Source organism: Lactuca virosa, chromosome 8 (genome assembly GCF_052849685.1).
Source record: "Lactuca virosa cultivar CGN04683 chromosome 8, Lactuca_virosa_CGN04683_v6, whole genome shotgun sequence".
NCBI classification, from domain to species: domain Eukaryota; kingdom Viridiplantae; phylum Streptophyta; class Magnoliopsida; order Asterales; family Asteraceae; genus Lactuca; species Lactuca virosa.
This window is the reverse complement of record NC_136433.1, coordinates 216,724,224-216,731,885: the sequence shown is the minus strand read 5'-3', so window position 1 is coordinate 216,731,885 and position 7,662 is coordinate 216,724,224.

Sequence of the window (7,662 nt, the reverse complement as noted above, 5' to 3'; positions counted from 1 at the left end):
TTCATCATATCCATGAATACAACAGGAGCATTTGTCAAACCGAACGGCATGACAAGGAATTCGTAATGTCCATATCGAGTACGAAAAGCAGTCTTTGATACATCCTGCTCGTGAACTTTCAACTGATGATAGCCAGATCTCAAATCAATCTTTGAGAAATAGCTAACACCCTGAAGTTGATCAAATAAATCGTCAATGCGGGGTAGTGGGTACTTGTTCTTGATAGTTACTTTATTTAGCTCACGGTAATCAATACACATTTGCATCGATCCGTCCTTCTTCTTGACAAACAATACCGGAGCACCCCAAGGAGAGGTACTCGGTCGAATAAAGCCTTTGTCAAGTAATTCCTGCAGTTGGATCATCATTTCTTTCATCTCAGCTGGCGCAAGACGATAAGGAGTCTTTGTAATTGGAGCAGCACCAGGCACAAGGTCAATTCAGAATTCTACTTGCCTGTCCGGAGGAAGTCCAGGCAATTCTTCGGGGAAAACATCAGGATATTCGTTAACAACAGGAACATCATTTACCGTTTTCTTCTCCTCTTTTGAGACATCAACTGTGTAGGCCAAATAGATAGAACATCCCTTCAATATGAATTTACGAGCTTTGAGGAAAGAGATTATTTTTAAGATTCTTTGTTCACCGTAGACATAGATAGGATTCTCCCCTTTAATAGAAATGCGTACTATCTTTTCATAGCACAAGAGTTCTGCGCGGTTCTTTGACAACCAATTCATGTCGAGAATAATATCAAAGTTGGGCAAGGAGATAGGAATCAGATTAGCAAGGAAATTATAGCCTTCAATTTCTATGACACAATCCCTATAGACTTTATCAGCAAGTAATGATATACTTCCCGCAGTATATACATGAAATGGTTGCGCGAGTGCATAGCAAGCAATTTGAAAAGAATGCACAAATTCATGAGACACAAAAGAATCTGAGGCACCAAAATCAAATAAGATGTGAGCAGGTATAGAATTGACAAGAAATGTACCCGTCACAACATTCGGGTGCTCGCGTGCCTCTTCTGTGGTAATCTGGAATGCACGACCCTTAGCTTTTGGAACCTCCTTCCTTTTAGTTGGAGTACCCTTTGATTGTTAAACAGGAGCTTGACTTCTCATCGGTTGTTGAACAGAAGCTTGACTTCCCGTCATCTGACTAGTAAGAGTAGGGCAAAAACGCTTCTTATGGCCAGTAATACCACATGCATAACAAGTAACATCCTTCCTTGGGCAAGCTGGCTTTATGTGACCCGTTTCTCCACATCCATAGCAGACAATAGATTCCTTGTCTATTTTGCATTGGCCCGGATGATTCCTTCCACAAATGCGGCATGAAGGCGATTGAATAGAAAAAAGATTGTGATCTACCGCGGCCACAAGGGGCATTTTGAGTTTGCACTTGTTTACCAGGTTCAGTTTAAATAGATTAAGCTGGTGGAATAGAGGGAGCAGGAACAGTTCTTTCAGTACGTGGATGCTTCGGAATAGTAAAAGTGGCACCACGTATTTCTAAGTCAAGCTCGCGTCTTCGAGCATACTCAACGGCTTTATCGAATGACAGAACATCCCGGTTGGCCACGAAATTGTGGATTTCGTGTCGTAGTCCCTCCATGAATAACTGAATTTTCTCGTCTTCAGTTGGAATATACTTTGTAGCAAACCTTTCTCTTTGATTAAACTGAGTTTCATACTCATTCACAGTCATTCCTCCCTGTTTAAGCTCGAGGAATTCCTTCTCCAATCTCCTCCTCATGTCTAGAGGACAATACTTCTCTAGCAAACGAGTTTTGAACATTTCCCAGGATAAATTCTCCTAGTCAAACCCGTTGAGAGCTTTATATGTTGCTTCCCACCAGACCAAGGCTTCTCCGATGAGCATTGCAGAAACATAATTAGCCTTGTCTTCATTATCCACATGAGAAATACGAAACACTTTCTCTGTGTTCTGGATCCAGGTAAGAACAACAATAGGATTAATAGCACCTGAAAACTCCGTAGCACCACTGTGACATCCCCAATTTCACGGCCAGAAAAGATCGATTTGTTTATGCTTTGTTTTAAAAATCAAAGTAATCGTTTTAAAGAAAACAGTTGTGGAATTTGTTTCCAAACACAATATGATAAGATTTTATCAAAACATTTGTCAAAGTGAATGTATTTTTCATTAAATAATAAAACCTCGGGATGTCATGTTCCGATACAGACCAAAAAGCATAAACAATACGATTTAACCTTACATCACTTATTTATAACTACTGGTCTAAAATCCAAAATCTCTCGTCAAGTCAAACAACTTATACTCTTGTGCCATTACCTGTAATGCAAAGAAAACTGAGTGGGTCAGGCTTGGGAGCCTGGTGAGCATACAGGGTTTTCGACCCACAATAATATAATTATTATATTCAATCATTAATCAATAAATCAATCAATCAATCCAAATTTCCCATCCCCATTATCTCCTTTAATTCTTAAGGATTTACCCTAAGAATCAACTATCCTTTATTCATTTTTCCCTAAGGATTGACCTAAATAATTGACACAAAGTCCGCCACTGCCCAGGTCCTCAAATTACAACCGGTAAACACTTAGTTCAACATACTTAACGAACACCTAGTTCTAACACTCCTAGTGAACACTTAATTCAAAACATCTGGTGAATACTTAGTTCTAAAACACTTAGTGAACACACTCAATTCAACAACACCAAGTGAACACATCTACTTCAAAAATACTTAATGAACATAATCCTCTAATGAACACATAGTTCAAAAACACCTGATAAACACATAGTTCAAAACGTTCATTAAACACTCAGTTCGAAAATACCTGATGAACACATAAGTTCAAAACATCTAATGAACACTTAGTTCAAATATAGCTGGTGAACACATAAGTTCAAAACATCTAGTGAACACTTAGTTCAAATATACCTGATGAACACATAAATTCAAAACATCTAATGAACACTTAGTTTAAATATACCTGGTGAACACATAAGTTCAAAACATCTAATGAACACTTAATTCAAATATACCTGATGAACACATAAGTTCAAAACATCTAATGAACACTTAGTTCAAATATACCTAATGAACACATTGAGTTCAAACACCAAGTAAACACATAGAGTTCAAAATACTTAATGAACACATTGAGTTCAAAAACACCAAGTGAACACATAGAGTTCAAAAATACCTATTGAACACATTGAGTTCAAAAACACTTATTATTTCGTCTCACATCAACTATTTCATCTACCCATGTTCTACCCAACATATTCGTAGATGCAAACACATATATAGTTTAAATCTTTTAAAACCTGTATAAAACATTATTTCAACATCCATCTCAACTAAACAAACAATGTATAAACACATAGCACGTACTTCATAGCAAATACTTCATATCTATGTGTTAGAAGAAAGTAACTACACACTCACTTGATTAGACGATGCTTGGATAACACTACGGCTTGTAAAGTAATATTCTTCAATGAAACCGGGGTATCTTCACACACCGGGCTTCTCGCGGGCAGAGCTTCGGCTTGAAACTCTTTTCTTCTCGGGATCTTCGGAGCATCGGGACTCGCTTCGGGTATCGGGGATGGTACCGGGGCTTTGCCGGGGGGGGGGGGGGTTAAAAGAAGGCTTAAAGATGAGTAGAGTTGGCGAGAGGTTGAGAAATTAGCAACCAAACCCGGATGCCTTCGGTTTCTATTTATAGGGCTGAAATTTTAGATTTCACGTCGTGAACCACTTGTTCACGTCGTTAACCCTTTTTCACGTCGTGAACTCTGACATAGTGTTGGGGTTCGCACCCCGAACTTCAGAAATTCATAACTTTCGCATACGAGCTCCGTTTTCGACGTTCTTTATTTCCACGTGTAGGTGAGATTATGCTCTACAACTCTTGTTTAGACTCCGTCGGCTAATTTTGATTTTAATTTTTATTATATTTATTTTTAGTAGGCCGGGACAAGAAAACTCCGTTATAAACTCATAATTCTTCATCCGACGTCCGTTTTCGTCTGTCTTTTTACCGTTGCACTACTATCGACGAGATCTTCGATTCTCGTATAGATTGTTTCGGCTGGAAATCACTCGATCTCATATTCGAACTTTGGGCTGCATACTGCTAAGCCGAAACTTAGAAAAATCATAACTTCCTCATACAAAGTCAGATTTGAACGTTCTTTTTATGCACGTTCTCGGTTTAGCGTATTCTATGACATTCGTTTAGATCGCTAAGGCCACATATCGCTCTACCGTAAATTCACTATTTACACCGCACTGTGTCGTGCTGGTTCTATCGTGAAACTTTGACGGGTCATAATTTCTTCGTTCTAACTCGGATTTCAGCGTTCTTTATATGTACGGTATCCTTGTAACATATACTACAACTTAGTTAAGATTACTCCTTCTAAATAATCTTCCATAAAAAAGTCATTTTTGACGCTCATTGTCCTTAAATTGACTAGCCCTGATCTACGGGCGTTACAATTATCTTCCCCTTAGGATGATTACGTCCCGGTATCATCAACGAAATAGGGCTTGTTTAATGATTCCAATCTTCTGACTTCAGTCAGATGCTACATTGAACTCGGTTCTTGGAACCACGTAACAAACTCATCGTAGTCGAACTAAATTTGATATGACCACTAGGGTCGGAATAACAACCCTCCTACTAGTTATTACCAAAACAATGGTAATGACATACCCGAATAAAACGGAATCAATTACTAGCTTCTTGGTAACCTTGTGACTTTCCCTGATCCAAGTGCGAGTCCTGTGCTTCCGGTAGTATAGGCCTCTACTAACATTCACACCTACTCATACTTGTCCCAAGTATTGTCTTGCAGTTAAACCAAGTCACCATACAACAAAAAAATCACACAATTATCCAAGACATCAGATATTAACACCATAGATATCACATAGACATCCAAACCATAAATATCACATAGATATCAAAACCATAAATATCACATAGATAGCAAAACCAGGGTTTATATTATATCTGAAACGATTACACAAAGGTTCAAGTTCACCCTACACTATGCCGCTAATAGGCTACCACTTCCAGATACTATCCATATCTTAATACGAAGTTTTTTTCATCCTTGATTTCTCGTATTGACATCTGCTTCGTCAAGGATCATGTGGAATGCCTTTGGCTTTGCTGGTTCTTTCTTCTTTGGGAAATTGATCGAGATATGCCCATTTTCGTTACACTCATAACACACTTTCTTACCAGATGCACACTCATTGGCATAGTGCCCAGACTTTCCACACTTGAAACATGTGACCTCCTCGCCACATCTTACGAAATGTTTCTTCTTGCACTTATCACACCATATTGCTTCATCTCTTCCTCCTTTGAACTTTTTCGAACCAGTCTTTGAGAATTTTCTCTTCTCGTCAGATCTTGGGGATCCCTCAAACTTTCTTTTCTCACCAACTTCAACCTTGTTGGCGGTTCTGCCCTCGATCATTTCTTCTACCGACTTAGCTACCCAGATGGCCGCCTCAAGGGTAGGCGTCTGGTGTACTGGCACTGTGTACTCCCATGGTAGTCCCTTTGGATACCTATCTATCTTCGCCAACTCGTCTGGGACAATGCGTAGAGCAAACTCCATCTTATCTGTGAAGGCATTGGTGTATTCATCAATGGACATGTTGTCCTTCTTTAATGTCAGGAATTGGTTCTCTAGTTCTAGCCGATCTTGGGCCGAGAAGAACTTTCGTTTGACTTGCACCAAAAATTCTGCCCAAGTCAGTTGCAGTGGCTCGTTGGGGCTTATGGTTTTCCCCAGAGTGTTCCACCAGCGAACAGTGCTGCCTCTAAACTGCCGCACTACATATGTGGTTTGTAGCTTGCCCTTGCAACCACACGTTATGAACGCCAATTCCATCTCTGCTATCTAATCCATAACTCCAATTGGGTTTTCTTTTCCCGTGAAACTCGATGGCTTGCAAGTTAGAAAATCTTTGTACTTGCATCCATTTCTTTCGACTCCGTCATCTTGGTTTTTTCTCCTAATAACTGGCGGATCAGCTTGACCAACGATCCCACTGTAGTTCCCTCCTCCCGACTGGCCTCCATTCACTTCGGGCTCCTCAACTTGTATTGAAAGTTCTTCACGATTCTGCCGAAGCAGGCGTCTAGTTTCTTCCATCTGACGATCCAACATCGTTTGAATCATCAATTGTACTCCAGCCATTGTTATGGGCTCAGGTGCTGCTGCTGCAAAAACTACTTGCTCAATCACAGGTGGTTGATTCCTGTTTTCGTTCACGTTTCCAGCTCCACTTCTGGTTCTTGCCATTTTTGATCTATACACCAAATAAGGTGAATTTAGATCCTCTTTCACGATAGATATTCAAATCATCCTTATCACTTCGAAACGTTTACATGCTAGTTCTAATATCGTAGTCGTACGCTTAGAATCCTAAGCACATAAGGTTTCCAGATCCGGTCGGCAACAGACCATAGATCCGAACAAACAATTTCATATATGGCAAACATATAACATTTAGCACATAAAAGTATTTTAGGCATCTTTCCTAAAATATACTAGTGCTCGTGTCTAAAATATGGTAGACACTCATCTCAAAATCATCACTTAGCATTCTAAGTTTATGTCTAGAAATCCTACAAATTCCTAGTTCGCTTAATCTAATGCTCTGATACCAACTGTGACATCCCCAATTTCACGGCCAGAAAAGACCGATTTGTTTATGCTTTGTTTTAAAAATCAGAGTAATTGTTTTAAAGAAAATAGTTGCGGAATTTGTTCCCAAAGAAAATATGATAAGATTTTATCAAAACATTTCTCAAAGAGAATGTACTTTTCATTAAATAATAAAACCTCGGGATGTCATGTTCCGATACAGAACAAAAAGCATAAAGAGTATAAGTCAACCAACTTATACTTTTGTGCCATTACTTGTAATGCAAAGAAAACTGAGTGGGTCAGGCTTGGGAGCCTGGTGAGCATATAGGGTTTTCGATGCACAATAATATAATTATTATATTCAATCATCAATCAATAAATCAATCAATCAATCCAAATTTCCCATCCCTATTATCTCCTTTAATTCTTTAGGATTTACCCTAAGAATCAACTATCCTTTAAGGATTGACCTAAATAATTGACACAAAGTCCGCCACTGCCCAGGTCCTCAAATTACAACCGGTAAACACTTAATTCAACATACTTAATGAACACCTAGTTCTAACACTCCTACTGAACACTTAATTCAAAACATCTGGTGAATACTTAGTTCTAAAACACTTAGTGAACACACTCAATTCAACAACACCAAGTGAACACATCTAGTTCAAATATACTTAATGAACACAATCCTCTAATGAACACATAGTTCAAAAACACCTGATAAACACATAGTTCAAAACGTCCATTAAACACTCAGTTCGAAAATACTTGATGAACACATAAGTTCAAAACATCTAATGAGCACTTAGTTCAAATATACCTGATGAACACATAAGTTCAAAACATCTAGTGAACACTTTGTTCAAATATACCTGATGAACACATAAGTTCAAAACATCTAATGAACACTTAGTTTAAATAAACCTGATGAACACATAAGTTCAAAACATCTAATGAACACTTAGTTCAAATATA